Source organism: Strix aluco, chromosome 6 (assembly GCF_031877795.1).
Source record: "Strix aluco isolate bStrAlu1 chromosome 6, bStrAlu1.hap1, whole genome shotgun sequence".
Classification (NCBI taxonomy): domain Eukaryota; kingdom Metazoa; phylum Chordata; class Aves; order Strigiformes; family Strigidae; genus Strix; species Strix aluco.
This window is the reverse complement of record NC_133936.1, coordinates 36,225,870-36,243,519: the sequence shown is the minus strand read 5'-3', so window position 1 is coordinate 36,243,519 and position 17,650 is coordinate 36,225,870. Positions and strand designations below refer to the sequence as shown.

Genomic DNA, 17,650 nt, shown 5'->3' with positions numbered 1-17,650 from the left:
GTGCAATATGAATGAGTTTCTGAATAAGTTTGCTGTGAGGCAGCTATGTCAGTGGCTTCAGGCACTGTAGGATGAAGTGGAAATAAACAAAAAAGAGTAGAGCCGTTGGGTCAATGCTTCCCGGTTCCATTGCTCCTTCTGATCCAACCTTGAACACTGCATTAATGAGTGGTGCCTTACAGAGTGTCCTGTGATCTTTTCTCTTGTTCTGCTTTTATTGTGAAAAATACAGTTGGAATACTGTTACCATATAGGTACAAGAAAAAATAGGGAGAAGCAAGTAAAAATGCTATGTTTTGGGTTTTTTTTTTTCTTTTTTTTTTTTTTTTGTTAAGCAGGGTTTGAATTTCAGGAGCGAGGTGTCAATCTAAGTGTGAAGAACACTTAAATACGTGTTGCAGACTTGTTTTCTGGGTTGTATCCTGTGTCAGTAGACAAGAAAGAGTGGATGCTGTCTTCAAAACCTGAGTTTGCTGTGGGGGAGCTGAGAGTTTAGAGCTTCTGCTGTCTTCAGGGAGATAGGAGGTGCTGGGCTGCACAGGCTCAAGTAGAGCCACAAAGTCGTTACGTGTGGAGTAGGTTAAAGATTTTATCTTCTGTCTGGAATATCAAACTCTTTAAAGAGTACAGATTTGGATTAGAAACAAAAATATGTTATTGCAAAAGCTGAAATGACCACATCTCTACCTTTTCCTTATTTTTTTTTGAAGAAAAATTTAAGAAATGGACTATCAGTGTGTAGGTATAGCATTTGCTTGTTGAGTTCAGTACTGTCATGATGATGAAATGGTACAGGATGCATTTCACATTAGATCAAGGGAAAGAATCTTTATATGTTGTAACTCCAGAACATATTCTCTTATATAAATGACCTTCAGTATTTATTATGTTGATATTCCTATAAAGGCACGATAGAAGCAAGTGAAATGGGTAGGCATGATATATTGCATAATTACTAAAGTTGACACACATTTTGTTTGGCAGAATAACAAGGCAGTGAAATTATAATGCTGTGGTGTGGTATACAGCCTGTTAGAAAATGTTTCTGATGTATTGGCACTTGGCTTTTATTCTACTAGTATACTATCCTGTTAGTCATAATTTTGGGGTCTTTTGTGGACTTAGTTTACCAAGTTACAGGAAGAGCATGAAAGGCAGAATGCATTCTGGCCTAATTCATAGAATCATAGAATAGTTTGGATTGGGACCTTTAAAGGCTATCTAGTCCAACCCTCCCTGCAATAAGTGGGGACATCTTCAACTAGATCAGGTTGCTCAGAGCTCTGTCCAACCTGATCTTGAATGTTTCCAGGGATGGGGCGTCTACCACCTCTCTGGGCAACCTGTTCTGGTGTTTTACCACCCTCATTGTAAAGAATTTCATCTTTAGATCTAGTCTGAATCTACCTTCTTTTAGCTTAAAACTGTTACTCCTCATCCTATCCCTACACTCTGATAAAGAGTCCCTCCCCATTTTTTCTGTAGCCCCTTTCAGTACTGGAAAGCCACTATAATGTCTCCCTGGAGCCTTTTCTTCTCCAGACTGAACACCCCAAACTCTCTCAGCTTGTCCTCATAAGGGAGGCGCTCCAGCCCCCTGATCATCTTCGTGGCCTCCTCTGGACCTGCTCGAGCAGGTCCATGTCCCTCTTGTATTGGGGGCATCAGAGCTGGACACAGCACTGGAGGTGGGGTCTCCTGAGAGTGGAGTAGAGGGGGAGAATCACTTCCCTCAACATGCTGGTCACGCTTCTTTGATGCAGTCCAGGATATAGTTGGCCTTCTAGGCTGCGAGCATGCATTATCGGTTCGTGTCCAGCTTTTCATCCACCAGTACCCCCAAATCCTTCTCCAAAGGGCTGCTCTCAATACCTTCATCTCTCAGCCTATATTGATAGCAGGGGTTGCCCTGACCCATGTGCAGGACCTTGCACTTTGCCTTGTTGAACCTCATGAGGTTCATATGGGCCCACTTCCTGAGCTTATCCAGGTCCCTCTGGATGGCATACTTTCCTTCCAGTGTGTCGACTGCGCCACACAGCTTGGTGTTGTCTGCAAACTTGCTGAGGGTGCATATGTCATTGATGAAGATGCTAAACAGTACCAGTCCCAGTACAGACCCCTGAGGGACACGCACTTGTTCCCAGTTTACATCTGGGCATTGAGTCATTTACCACTATGCTCTGGATGCAACCATACAACCAATTCTTCATCCACTGAACAGTCCACACATCAAATCCATATCTCTCCAATTTAGAAGGATGTTGTAGGGGACCATGTCAAAGGTCTTACACAAGTCCAGATAGATGACATCTGCAGCTCTTCCCTTGTCCATGGACGTAGTCACTCCATCATAGATGACCACTAGGTTAGTGAGGCAGGACTTGCCCTTGGTGAAGCTGTGCTGGCTGTCTCGAATCACCTCCCTGAGATTAGCATAGTTTCTAGGAGGATCTGTTCCATGATCTTGCTGGCACAGAGGTGAGGCTGACAGGTTGGTAGTTTCCAGGGTCCTCCTTTCTACCCTCTTTAAAAATGGGTGCAATGTTTCCTTTTTTCCAGTCACCAGGGACTTCACCTGACTGTCATGACTTTTTCAGATATCATGAAAATATCTGGCAACTACATCATCGAGTTCCCTCAGGACTCTGCGATACATCTCATCAGGTCCCATAAACATATGTACATTCAGGTTCCTCAGGTGGTCATGAACCTGACCTTCTCTTACACTAGGAGGGACTTTGCTCCCCCAGTCCCCACCTTGTGGTCCATCCACTCGAGGTGTGGGAAGAGAGGTTTCCAGTGAAGACTAAAGCAAAAAAGTTGTTGAGTACCTCAGCCTTCTCCTCGTCTGTTGTCACCAGTTTGCCAGTCTTGCTCGAGGGGGCAGTATGCTTTCTTTGACCTTCCTTTTCTGGTTGACATGCCTTAAGAAGCCCTTATTATTCTTTGCATCCCTTGCCAAGTTCAGCTTCAGCTGTGCCTTGATCTTCCTGACCCCATCCCTACAGAACCAGACAGCGTTCCTATAATTCTCGCAGGAATACCTGTCCCTGCTTCTACTGCCTATGCATTTCCTTCTTGTGCTTTAGGTTGACCAGCAGGTCTCAACTCGTCTATGCCAGTCTCTTGCCTTCTGTACCTGATTTCTTATATCTGGATGTTGAAAGCCCTTGCACTCTATGGAAAGCATCCTTAAAATTCTGCCAGCTCTGTTCTGCTCCCTTGTCCCTGAAGGCAGTTTCCCGGGGATCCTATTGACTAACTCCTTGAACAGCTGGAATTTTGCTTTCCTAAAATTCGGGGTCCTGACTTGGCTCTTTGCCCGACCCGTATCCCTCAGGACTGAAACTCCACCAGTGCATGATCACTGCAGCCCAGGCTACCTCCAATCTTGGTGTCACTGATTAGCTCACTTGTGTTGGTGGACATGAGGTGCAGTAGCAGATCCCCTCTGGCAGGGCTGTCTGTTACCTGGCTTAAACAGTCTCCTGAATTGCCTACAGCTCACTGTGCTACTTTTCCAGCAGATGTTGGGGTGCTTGAAGTCCCCCAGCAGGACAAGAGCCTGCAAGCGCAATGCCTCCTGTAGCTGGAGTGAGAAGGCTTCATTAATAGGCTCCCCTTGATTGGGTGAACACCAACCACAAGGTTCCCTTGTTGCCTTGGTCTCTAATTCTTACCCGTAAGCTTTGAACCTGCTCATGGGTGTTTTTCAGAGACAGCTCTTCACGTTCTAACCATTTCTTGATGTAGCGGGCAACCCCTCCTCCCCTCCCTCCTTGCCTGTCCCTTCTGAACAGCCTGTAGCCATCGACAGCCGCACTCCAGTCATGGGATTCACCCCACCAAGTTTCAGTAATGACAACTAGGTCATAGCTTTCTAGCAGCATGGTGGCTTCCTACTTCTCCTGTTTGCCCATGCTGTGTGCATTGGTGTAGAGCTACTTCAGCTGGGCTGTCAGCTGTGTCACCTTCTTAGAGGAACACCCATTAGTTCCTTTGAGGTATTTCACTGGTGCTTCCTTGTTGGCTCCTATTACCTCAGGAGCCCCTGGCTCATCTCCATAAGACTTCAAGTGTGTGCCAGTATAGCCAGCAAGTCTCAGAGCAACAGGCTGAGAGCCCTTGCTAGCACCCTCTAACCTTGGCATGTCATCCCACAGGTTGTCACAGGTAAGCCTGACATTATCCCCCTCCCTCTTCAAGCCTACTTTAAAGTTCTGTCAATCAGCCCCCCTGGCTCTTGAGCAAAGATCCTCTTCCCACTTTAAAGAATGTGAATCCTATCTGACCCCAGCAAGTCTGGTGCTGTGTAGGCTATGCCACTATTGAAAAACCTAAAATTCTGGCAGTGACATCAGCCACGGAGACATGTATTAATAGGCTGAGCCCATCTGTTTCTTCCAGTGTTGCTGTCTGCAACTGGAAGGAGAGAGGAAAAAATAACCTGTGCTCCAGATTCCCTTATGAACCGTCCCAAGGCCCTGAAATCTCTTCTGATTGTCGTCAGACTATGCACTGCAGCTTCATCACCACCCACAAGGAAGAGCAGTAACGGGTAGTAGCCCAAGCCTGTATGAGGCTGGGAGGTTTCCTAGTCATGTCCTTAACCTGGGCCCCAGGGAGGAGCAGACTTCCCTAGGAAGAGCATCTGTCTGGCATATTGGACCCTCTGTTCCCCTCAGAAGGGAGGGGAATTATAAAAACGTAGAATTTCAGAACTGTAGAAAGAGAGGCAAACTAGCAAACAAGTTTCCTTTTCAGATTTTCTTTTCAAGCTTTTTTGTCAAGGATAGCTCTTTAGATGACTTACCAGTTGTTTCTTAACTAGAGAAAAAACTAGGGAGTTTTTCCTAATTTCCTTAACTAGGAAAATTGAGGGAGAAGGTTGTAGAGTTTTTCTATTAACTTGATAGAAAGCCAGTAATGAATGCATGGTGTACACAACAGTACAAATCAGCATGTCTGAAGGACATACCCTATTGAGTATTAAAGGATTCAGTTAATGAACTTGCTGAACCACTGGTAATTATTTTAAAGTACATAGATAACTGAGACTATCAGCAACTTGCTAGATGAAATTACTTGGAATATTAGTATTCAAAGATAATAAGTTTTGTTTGGTAGGTCTGACTTTAGTCCCTAGTAGCATAAATAGAATTAAGTAAGCACCTGGTGCAAGATCCTGAAGCCTTTTTGCCTCCAATGCTCTTCTGCTTCTTGACTAAGAAAACAAATTCACCAAAAAGTGCCTTTACCGAAAATAAACTTGAGGGTAAGAATCTAGGTCTAGATTTGAGTAGTATTTGATTATGCGGCTAGCTTTCAGTAGAGACACTTAGAGATTAAAGTTCAGTATGAGCTTAACTTTCTTACTGAATTGAGATGACAGTGAAAACTTCAGAATTTCACTTTCATAAATATCAACTGCATGTGTGATGGTATAAAGTCTTAGAGATGACAAAACCAAAAAGAATAGTTCAGACAATCACTCAGTATCAAGGTTGTTTTCTTTGTGCCCAGCAGTGTGCCCAGGTGGCCAAGAAGGCCAATGGCATCCTGGCTTGTATCAGCAATAGCGTGGCCAGCAGGGACAGGGAAGGGATCCTACCCCTGTACTCGGCACTGGTGAGGCCGCACCTCGATTACTGTGTTCAGTTTTGGGCCCCTCACTCCAAAAAGGACATTGAATGACTCGAGCGTGTCCAGAGAAGGGCAACGAAGCTGGTGAAGGGTCTGGAGCACACGTCGTGCGAGGAGCGGCTGAGGGAACTGGGGGTGTTTAGTCTGGAGAAGAGGAGGCTGAGGGGAGACCTCATCGCCCTCTACAACTACCTGAAAGAAGGTTGCAGAGAGCTGGGGATGAGTCTCTTTAACCAAGTAATAAGCAATAGAACAAGAGATAATGGCCTCAAGTTGCGCCAGGGAAGGTTTAGACTGGATATTAGGAAATATTTCTTTACAGAACGGGTTGTTAGGCGTTGGAATGGGCTGCCCAGGGAGGTGGTGGAGTCCCCATCCCTGGAGGTGTTTAAGAGTCAGGTTGACATAGTGCTGAGGGATATGGTGGAGTTGGGAACTGTCAGTGCTAGGTTAACGGTTGGACTGGATGATCTTCAAGGTCCTTTCCAACCTAGATGATTCTGTTCTGGTTTATTACTGTTTCTTCTTGCATTTCTATGAAGACATAAGAGTGATCTAGTGGTAAGAATTAGATGTTTGATAAGGAATGAAATACTTATAAATTGTATCACCTATTTATTCGTTGTAGTGGAGTAAATATCAGGCTGTAATTACTTTTTGGTGGGCTCTGTATTGTAGCTGAAAAGCTTTTGACATTTGTGCTTTTCCAATTTGTAATTGAAAAATTATTTTAAAATCCTTGAATGCAAGAGCTTTGTGGTTCTTGATAACAACTGACTGTAAAAAAAAAAAAAAAAAAAAGGTAATCAAATCAGAGGGAGTTGTCAACTAAGGTACTAGAGAACTAATTAAAAAACCTGATAATTAATAGAGGAAATGGTACAAGGTGGGGAAGGCCTGCATAATATAATGAGTTTGTTTTTTTTTTTTCTTAAAGTGGAGGGGGGGGAAAAAGCAACCATGTCAGGGAAAGAAGAATGAAGTAGAGAAACAAGAAATAAAGGAAAAGAAATAACATAAATTGATGTTCCTCACAAAGATTAGTTTTTACATTAAGGCAGCAAGGATAAACCAGTGAATGCGTAGAAGATGTAGAGTCATTTATTCATTTCATGGATAAGAGTGGTAATATTCCCTTGCTGATCAGGTAAAATTCTAGGTTTTGATATTTTGATACCTGAAAGTTAACAGATCAAGGAGGATTGAAGGAAATAGTATAACTAAACACCTCAGAGGCAGTTATCAAAAATATCAATATTTAAATTTGTATGGCTTATCCAAATGTTCAGTAAAGAGTATGTTCAGGTAAGAGTATTTTAAAATCCTCTAAATACCTCAAAATGGTGAACATCAAGGAGTGAAGGCCAGGGTGGTTACTCAGGAGGGCCCAGGTGACATGCTGCTCTCTGGTAAAACCAGAAACAGAGCAGCAGACTTCTTTGGCTCCTGGTTCTGCAGGAAAGTGGATTGAACTGCCTTATGTTGAAACAAGTTGTGTTACCATTTCTACCCTCATTTCCTAGCATCTGTGGAAGTGTGGTGGTATTCTTTTTTTTTTTTAAATTTTATTATGGGACTACCAATCAATTTGGTCTAATGCTGCATGCCTTGCGCATCTCATATTTAGTGGCATTAAATTAATAAATGGTTAAGCTACTTTTCTGTCTGTTAAATGGTTATTTTTGCCCTATTTGGTGTAGGGCAGTTGTGCATAAGGAAATTATAGGAACATATTTGAATCAGAATTTCTATTTGAAAATACAGTTCTGTTGCTCCCAGCATTTTAGTCTGATTTACCTTTCCAGCAAATTTTATTAAAATGTGTGAAATACATTTCCATTAAGCTGTTTGCATTGCTGCTTAAAATGAGAAAATAATTTCTGTGCTTTGATAATACACTAGTTCAAACTAATATCTGTCATTGTTTCTTTTTATTCTAGTACACTGTAAAGCAGCAGTATCAAAGGCTCAAAAATGTTGATAAATGAGTGATCTATTCCACATGAGAATTAGTGTCTGCGCTGTACCTTGGCAAGAAATTTGAATGCAGAAGGGTAAGCTGTTTTAATTGTTGCTATGAACTGCGTTACAGAAAATGATTATGCAAATATTGGAATTTTTTTTTGTTTGAGTAGAGTCCACTGGAGTGAATGATTCAAGTTAGATTTTTTTTTTGTTTGTTTGTTTTCCATTTAAAGTGCTTGTAACAAAGCCAAAAGACTAAGTTTATAGGTTTTGGGGGTTAGAGAGGTGCTTCTGTCCATTTGCCCTATTAAACAGTACACTTGACATGAAGTCAGCTGCTGGGCATATGGCAGGACCAAGTTGTTGACCCAAAGCTCTCACAGTCTAAGTAATTGTGTTTCAGTAACCCTTTTGATGAGTGAGAGAATAATGCTTGTTGGCATGACTATTACAAATTGGCTTTTCCCCTCTTTTTTCTTCCCCCTTTTTTTTATTCCCCTCCCTTCTCCAGAAGTGATAACTCAGTGCTTAGATTGATAACACTGCTGCAGTCCACTGAAGCTGCAGTCTCTTTGCTTCTCTACTCTTTAGTCTAGAGAGAAAGGCTTGTCTGGATAAAGGAAAGGCAGCAGCTGTGAGTTTCCATTGAATTATTGGAAAAAAGGAAATATTTGGGGACTTGCAATGTTATGGATAAGAGTTTATGGAAGTGGTTGTGATATACTTGTCAAAAACATTAAATAATTTAAATGTTTTCTAAGTGTGGGTAGGGAACTAGGAACTTCTGGAAAACGGAATGTTTAGCTCAGTGAAAGAAAGACAAGCTAAAACTATGTAACAATTTTTATTGTTCTGAGGTGAGGATAAGTGAAAGTATTTGTTTAGCAGCCTAGTGGTTAACAAAAACTTTCTCTTGGCTTGCTTATTCCAGTTGCAGCAGTGTGCTTTAGAGCAAGTGAATACCTCTTCATTTGATTATAAATCCCCAAATCTGTAGAAGTACCTCTGAGAAAGTGTAGAGCTAAAGTCAGATTAGGCTGAGTCAGTCTGTTGATGCTGCTGGCTTTCCCAAAGGTTATCTTTAATCTGGCATCAAGATGGCTATTGCTATGATATTACAGCCTCTTCAAAGTACTCGCATGATTTCATTACTCTCAAAAACAGATCACTAGTGTGCAGTTCCCTTCTGATCTCCTGTGTGTATATTGATGTCTCCCAGCATAGGTGGTATGCGCATACTATGTTTCAAGTAAAAGTTCCTTGGATTTTGAATTATTGCTACAGCATTATCTTGTACGATGACCAAGGATGACTTGAGTTACTCCTGATTTTCAGGAAGTCAGTGTGTGTGTTTATGACTTCATACTGTTACTTCCCAATTCTGCTTCAGACAGGTCCTATGGTTCTCATTTCCTGGATGGTTAGGATGAAAGGCTGTCATTCATTACTTTCTTTCTAAAATAAAACAACAGGTATACAAGTCCTTAGGTTTCTTCCTTAGACTCTTTCACTACTTAAGCGAGAGTTCCTTGTTGAAAGATCTTTCTGATGGGGTATATGGGAACTGAGACAAAAAAAAAGGTGGGGGGGGAGGTGGAGAGAAATAATTAAAAACAAAAAAAATCAAAGCTTGCCAGTTGCAAAAGGATCTTGTAGCCTGGGAACAAATGGGAGGAGACAGATTCTTTCTGACAACAGCAACTGAAAGTCTCTCCTATGTACTGGATTCTCCTTTTATCTCTGCACTTGAAAAAGACTACCTAATGGGTCTCTCCTTCCACAGGGTGGGGTAAAGCCAGACCCACTGGCAAAAAATATTGTTGGTAGCACTCATTGCCAGTCTAAAACACAGAATCATTTTGTAGATATAAACTTAAAACAGATTTATTTAAGATGCTTAGATACAAATTCTTTTGCTGATTTGCAGCAGGCTTATGTAGTATTTGGAATTCTAGAATTTAAAGACAAAGCTGGTTTTATGTGCCAAGTCCTTTATTTTAAGAACATTGAACCCTTGGGCTTTTAAAGGTGTATGTAGTTTTAGCGTCCATCACTTACGGAGAGTGTAGTGTTGCAAAGTTACAGCAAAAATTACATGGAAAATGCATAGACACACAGAGAGATCTTAGGAACCAAATTAATCACTGACACTTTCAAAATCAGATGTTGACCAGTGATAGGATCTAAAAACTCCAAAATGGTGAACATGTTCTAATTTCACTGTAGTGAAGTTAAAAGAAATGTTTCAACTTCCCTTTGTTATTTTGCAGAGGGTTAGAATTCATTTTTACTGTAGCAGTGATGTACTGCGGTAGTAAATGGTAGGAGGTTCTAGCATGCATGACCTGGTTCAGCTGGATAGCACTATTGATCTTCTTCTCAGTGCCTCTGCTTTAGTTAATTTTAACTTAATTTTCTGATTCTTGATTAGCTCAGTGGGAAGTTGTCATTATAGCATTTGACTCCCTAAGGACATGATCTGTAAGGCAGATTTTTCCAGTAGAGGGTCATGATTCAGCTAATTTACACATAATTTAAACAGCAGTTGGCCTAATACCCTGAAGTGTAATTTGAGATACTTTGAAGTCCAACAATGTGATAGCTGAAGTTAGTGTTTCTGTTAAGTACTCTTTAGAGACCTGCAGGAGGGGCCAGTGGGACATGTAATGCCCCTTGTGTTCTTTTTTTCAATAGGTATGTGAAGTTAAAAACTCAAGATTAAGAAGGCAGTTGCACTTAACGCAGAATTGCCATATAACATTTCATTGGGAAAGCTTTGTTTCATCAAAGGTGCCATAATATTTGTTTGCCCAGACTCTGTATTTGGGTTTATATTTTAATGGCCTATTCAAATAAATGAGCATAATAAAAATGTCTTCATGTGGTTAGAGCAAGCTAATGAACTCTGACTTTTGTGTTTACTGATGTTTCACATTTCTTGTAAGTTTAATGCAGAGCTGTGTTCAGTTACTTAAAACCATTTTTGTAAGAAACAAAGTAAACTTCAACAGATGGGTTTGTGTTGTTTTGGTGGTTTTTTTTGTTTTTTTTCCCTCCCCTGCCCGGTTCCCTGACAAAGTTGGCTGTGCAGAACCACTGGTGCCAGTGCAGAAGGGAAGCATAAATGGGAGTGTTTGGGGACAGAAGACAGTGAGGAGCACAACAGCTCCAAGAGTGTGTGTAATCATATATGAAACTAATTTTGTGACTAATGATAGAGTAACATCAGAGCTAAATATGTTTGAATGGCTATGTTTCTGTGAAGTGGTTTTCAGTGACACAGATGGTGAATAGTTAAAGTGCATTAGCAAAGTATCTAAAAGAAACAGAAGCTACTGTCTAGATTGTTTTTTAAGTAGCTATACTTCAATATGATTAAGTAAAAACTGTACAAAACATTATCTCATAGGGTGATAACTAAATTGATGGGACCTGGTTAGGATATGTATGTTTTAGTAAGTAATATTAACCATGTATAGCTAATAAATATATACATTAAAAAGAGTTTTTACCTTAAACCAAAACCATTTTTGTATTTATATAGTGTATTTGTATGGTGTTCTGAGTGTGGCAAAATATACTAAGATGATGTTCAAATACGAGGGCGGAGTTGTTACGTCCACAGTCTGAATTTTGAAAATTCTTCCCATAGATCTTTAAGCCTACAAGAAAAGCAGTGAAATCTAGTCTTAATTGCAAGGTGTTTGCCTGATTGGGTTGGTTTGTTGTTTCTGTGTGTGTGCGCATTTTATTGATTCAGAAGTGGATCCTGTTTTTAGGGGACAGAAAAAGTTTCAGTGTACCAGTAAAGATCTGTGAGCTAGGTATCGTTGACCATGATCTGCTTATTTAAAGCTCCATTTCTCTCCTTTGCTATTTCTGCCAAGCTGCCACCGTACCTCCTGTCTGTCTGCCACTGGATCTCTGCTTCCCCTTCCAAACAGCTAGACTGGTTTTATCACTGCTTTTTCTTAGTTCTCTTTATTGTCTGTGATACTGGCGAGGAGCCAGCCAAGGCTGCAGCCAGATGATTCAAAATGCAACATTTCTTCCAGGCCTGTTTCAAGGTATTACCTTGAGCTTCTTACAGTCACCTGTATTACAGGCATCCTGCCATTTGGGAGAGAGTCACTCCTTTTTAGAGGGCCATTAAACTTTTGAAAGTTTGCAGGTGGTGAAGATTCTGTCACATTTCTAATTAAATTGTTCTTTATAGGCACTTATCCTTTTTTTTTGACCTGCTTCTAGGTTGCATTATTTTTATTTTTAGTTCAGCCTTAGGCTTTAGCATCTCTGAAAGTCAACCAGCTATATCATTTTAAAACATTTTTATTTCAAACTTTTTGCAGTGTTATTAAAATAAATGGGTGCATTGCAGTGCCTTTTGGCATAATGTGTAAGGTCAAACTCTAATTACCCTTTAGTTTAAGGTGTGTTTGAGACATGCAATTCTAGCTGCCTTATCCCTGTTAAGTTAAATAACCATAAGAACTGAGGACTCACCTATAGAAGAAGGGGATTCATCAGTACCATGATCTGCTGTCATTCAGAAGTGTCAGTAGCCAGAGAACCTGCTCGATGCAGCTGATGAAGTTCTTGGATGTCCTGCTGCATCAGTGCTCCAGTCTTTACACTTAGCTGTAATCTAACAGAATAGCCTGGTTGTCTTTATGCATGACCCAAGGAATGAAATGGGTTTCCCACCCCAGTGACTGTCCAGCATGACAGGTGGAGAAAAGTGTGTTTTAAGTGGTTTCCAAAAAAGCTGTCAACAGCCTGAATACATGTAATCTGTGTTTAAAAAAAGCAAACAAACAAAAATTTAACAGATTTTGTTCTTGCATTTGTGACTCTTCCCAGTTGCCCTCCCAAACCACAAATATTGCTTGAACTGTGTTTGGAAGAAATCCCCGAGTCTGTAGTGTGCCTGTTCGCTATCTAAATGCTTAGTTGGGTTCATGATGTTCTGCTGTTGAATTTCCTCCTCAAAACTTTCTTCGTTTCTTTACTTAGCTACAAAAAATACGACATCCGGCTTTACTAGTAATACATAATGGCTATCACTATTTAAAGAGGTATACCTTTCACTATGAGTAAACAGATGAATCGAAGTGTCAGAGGTCAACTCATACGGTTTTGTGAGACAACTCTATAGTATATTTTATTCTTTATAGTAGAGATGTAGACAGAGAAGTTACACAGCCCTCCTTTATCTAACTCTCAATCCTGTTTTTAAATGTAAGTCTGTTCTTTTCATACTTCTGAGTTGTGGTAAAGCATTAAATCAAAAACCAGTCAATCCATCTGTGGTAAGCAGCTCAGTGGCTTTGCATAGCAGATATTTATTTATTAGGTAACTTTTTTTTTTTTAAAATCTGGCACCTGTTACATGATATGTGAAATTAAAAAAAACCTTGTTCTAAACTTGCAAATGCAATCTGTTGCTAATTCTTATTTTCATTTATCAATTACTTTATTTTTAAGAACTCTGTCCCTAAAGTTAACATTCCTAACAAGTATGAAGAGGTTTGTATTTTTTATGTTCTCCTGAAGTTAAAAGATAACTATAGTATTTTTTTCAATGCTTTTGAGTTGGGGAAAGAATCACATTTCATGTCTCAATGGTTATGGATTTAGCATGAAAACATGTAATATTCTTGCTAAGAATCAAGATACTGTATTGTAATTCAGTTTCATTTTATTTTCTCATTGTTTATATATTTGGTTTTATATTTATAAATCACTGCCTGTAATTCGGTTCCAGAACTGGAAAATTTACCAACTTGTTATGTTAATCTAAGTTACAAGGCTGATTATGGCGTTTTTTAGACAGAGGTACCATAACTAAATTTTAAAAGGTTAATAATAACATAAATATAAAAGTAATAAAGTGCCGCCGCCTCCTTCTCCCATTTGGATTACTTCCTTCTTGTAATAAGTTGCTTCTTCCTTTTCATCCTTGCCTTGAACTGTGTTGTACCACAGAAGTGGGAAGACTGGAGCTATCTAAAGTGTATTCAAAGTCCTACGTGTATTAGAAGTGATGTTTCCACAGTTCTGTAACCCTATTTCGTGATTTTATTAACTTTTTTGTAATTGGGACACTTTCACTTACTCCTGGAATGGAAATAGAAAGACCAACTAGGCTTTCAAATGTTTGAAAAACAATGCAAGTGAAGATCTGTTGCTTTGCCTAAATATTGTCTAGGCTGTAAATGATATCCTTGTTCATAACATTTTGAGGGGTTTTATATAAGTCTCTACCTTGACAGCTCAAAAACTCCATACATGATCTAGCTGTTAATAAAAACTTGCCTAATTGACTCACTAGACATGTATACTATTTAAAACACCTCATTTTTGCATTTTTTAAGTGACTGGAATTTGAGAGGGAGAGAACAAAATCCAAACAAAGAAGATTTCTGAATAAATGTAATTGAATCTTGCTAGATTTAAACCAGAATCTACTTTGACAGGAACATTTAGATTTTGGTTATTTAAAAAAAAAAAACCAAAACAACAGACCTGGAGAGCCAAATAGGTCATGTTTTAGTGATGCAAGAATAACAGAAAATAAAGGCCCTCTGTATTACTATTTTTAACACCAGGGCATTTAAAAAAAAATAAATTTGAAGTCCTGTGAAGTTCATAGCACCTAAAATGAAAGCATTTTTAAAGAAACTTCAAAAAATCAGAAACATGAAGATTAATTTACCATATTTTAAATTAATTTTTTAATGCTGATCTGGGGTTCGTGGTTGTGTGGTGTTAAGTAGGGATTCTCTCACAGGTCCTCTTCTACATGCTGCCTTCATTCTTTCCTCTTCAAGAATGTTTCATTTTCCTGGATGAATTTAATCCTTTTTGCAGACTTATGGCCCTGAAAGTAACTCTCAGGCATGACCATTATCATGTATTTACTCTGCCATACTGGGACATTAATATGTAAGACTCTTAAAAAGCATATATGCTTGACTGCCCTTCTGCCTTTGGCAGCAGCCTGGGGCTGAGGTGACAGCCCTAAGGGGTGGGTGCTGTGTTATGATGATCTATGAAGAGTACTCTCTTACCTTTGAATAAATGACATGGCTCAGTGCTTTGCAATTTTTTTATCACTAAGGCACTGTATATTTTGTGAATTGTCATTCACACAATGTTTCAACAGATTCCTGAACAACAGTGTTCATCTAAAACTGCCAGTCTCAAGACTCTTGGTTTATTCCCCCCTCCACTGAGTTGTTCAAAATTAAAACTTGCATCTGAATATTATTATACACCTCTGATTGTTTTACTTTGTGGGTGTTCTCTCAAAACACAGGGCATGTTTCCAGGTGTTTGGTTCCCACCACCTGATTCTGTGTGTTTTTTCTATATGCTTTTAAATATGGTCTCTCCAGTGGGTTCTGTCCTTTACTGCTCAGTGGTGAGAGAAGTATGTTGTCCTGAACATCAGCCTCTATGTTTCTGCTCTTCCATCTATAGAATGCAGCTCTGACCTATGAAGTTGCAAGCCCTTATTGTGTGATTAAAAAAAGTGTCAAATACTATGATAGTGACAGCTACATGGGTATTTAAGAACAACATAATTAAGCCAGGTGATTTCCTAGTAACTCAATTGCCACTAAGCTTAGAGAAATGATTTACTGAAGTTTAGTGAATTTCTGTTAATCAGATAAGCTGTGTTAATTGCACAGATAAGGCTTCATGACAAGTGCAAGATAAAGCACAGTATTTTAACTTTGAGTGAAAGTGGCAATTTGTTACAAATTTGAAGGCAAGTTTATTTTTCTTTAATTCTTTCATTTGAAGAGTTGTAGACCTTGCTGCTCTAAAATTAGCCCCAATTGATAACATGATAAAACTGACTTTGTACTTGGAAATATCACAAGATTGTATTGTTATACAGCTTGGACTGCACTAAAATCTAGCGTAGAGTTTAGTGGTGGATATCACAGAGAATTTGAACTATGTTCTTGGCCTTTACAATGATATTTTGTGCTCAAATTTTGATGCCACTGGGTAGGTATCTTTTCAACAGCAGAAATGCAGCATACTAACTTGCTGAAGAGGAAGATTTACAGATCTCTGATGGCTAGCAGCCTACTGAATAAAGATAGTTCTCAAAATTAACTTTTTCAACAGGGGGGAAAAAGCAGTGTCTGCTAGCATTCCATTTATCACTGATGAAGTTCTATACAATTTGGTACTGACTGAGTGCGGAAAAAGTACCAATTTCAAACTGGTACAATACGGATAAGTAAAAAGAGGTATCAAAGAATGATTCTTTGTATGGGTAAAAAAAAAAATAATTTTGACTTTGGAATGAAAAATGCTGATCTTCTAATGCAGCAAAACATCAATTTATATCATTTTGATCAACATATTGTAATGGAGTATTTACAAATCAGGCAAATCAATAGAAGTAAATGTTACAAGTGAGGTGGTTCATCACCCAGAGCTAAGCAAAGGTTTGGTTTCACGTGAATGAATCTCTTCAGTGCTGGAGAACTTGGAAAAAGTGCCAGAATGCAGGTGTGTAAAAAACCAAAACCAAAACAACCCAAAACTGAAAAAACAAAAAACAAACCGAAAAAACCTAACTCTATTTAATGTGAGTTGTAGGATAGAGTTGAAGGTGATATGTGGATGACAATTCAGGGCACAAATGTGTGTCTCATGCAAAGCCACCTAGGGAGGATGCACAGGAAAGTTTTACTGGGTTTTGTGTGTGCATTTTCTCCCTCTTGCTTTAACCAAAAAAGGGGAAAAGAAAACTGAAATGTAAATAACATCCTTTTGACAGGAAGCTCTGCAACAGTGCAGACCTATATTTGTACCACTCAATTAGACTAGTCCTGCAAAATCTGAAGACTGCTAACATTTTAAATAATACAGTTGCAAAGTATTTGAAGACAAGATATCCCCTTAGTGCCATGAAATAGTAACAAAACCACAATTAACCCAAAGCAACAAATCGCTGAATAAAATTGCATGGTAAATGTATGATTATTTCCAAAATCAGATAATTGAGCAGAATTCAAGGTATGGTGGTGAATTGCTCCCCCTTTTATTCCAGGTCATTGGAGGAGAAACTCCTTGGATATAAATTTCTTTAATTTCTTAAATGAAAAGTAAGCACATGATTTGGCAAAGAACTTGCTCAAGTGAACTATCCTATGTTCATAGAGCAACAGCAAGGAATATGAGATGCTGTCAATATCAAAAGGATTCATTAAGCTCGGATGGCCAGCTAGGACCATTTGAAAGACAGAATACCTACTGCTGTGAGGATCCCAAAAGCAGAGTGAGGAGAGTGAGCTTACTGTCAAGCTTCACTGGAATCCATGGTGAATGCCTCGAATATGTACAAATTCAGTGATTCACAGTATTACCATGGGCAGAGGAGGAACAGGTAGGGGTGTCATCCATCCCCTTTTGTTGATCCTAGCTGTGTTATTGGTCATAACATGAGGAATGGGTCCATAAAATTAGTGGAAGTTGGTACTGTCCTGTTTGTAGTTCCACTTTTCTCCCTTTCTACTTTGAAACCTCCATTTAGCTTTCAGTTACTGAAATAGTAGTGAGATCTTCTGTTTGAAAAGTTATATTCTGGTTCTGTAGTAAAGTTATGCTAACTATAAATCAAAGAAGAACTCTAAGCTTTCTGTAAAGAATTTGTCAAGAAAATATCTCCATTTTAATGTCTTGAACAACTGCTAGAAAATATTTTCAGTTGAGAGAAATCCTTAAACAGGAATGTGAAGTTTGGAAGTTTTACTGCGTCTGTCAGTTCTTCCAGTGACATTGGGAGGCCATGTATTGTGTCTCTGTCTTGATTTATTCATCTACAAGACAGAATGATAATAATCTCATAGGAGTACTTATAAACTTTACCTAACGTCAGTGAATGCTTCTACATCCTTTGTTGAAGGATTTCATAAATGCTAAGTGCATTATGGGAGAGGAAGCAGCTTCCACAGTATTAATAAGCAACTACCTTCCTTTGTTATACCAATTTTATCTCCAGCATTAGTTTGGA

At 39.3% G+C, this 17,650-nt stretch overlaps 1 protein-coding gene across 4 annotated transcripts in view; it reads left to right on the top strand.

Annotated features, from left to right (window-relative positions):
- GULP1 (GULP PTB domain containing engulfment adaptor 1) overlaps positions 1-17,650 on the top strand; it is a 165,259-nt gene that overhangs the window by 52,971 nt on the left and 94,638 nt on the right. For 3 of the 4 annotated variants that reach the window (XM_074829643.1, XM_074829639.1, XM_074829642.1), the window contains exon 2: positions 7,587-7,700. The exons of the other annotated variant lie outside the window; for it this stretch is intronic. The gene's annotated coding sequence lies outside the window, so the exon portion shown is untranslated. The remainder of the gene's footprint in view (positions 1-7,586; positions 7,701-17,650) is intronic. 4 annotated transcript variants of the gene reach the window in all.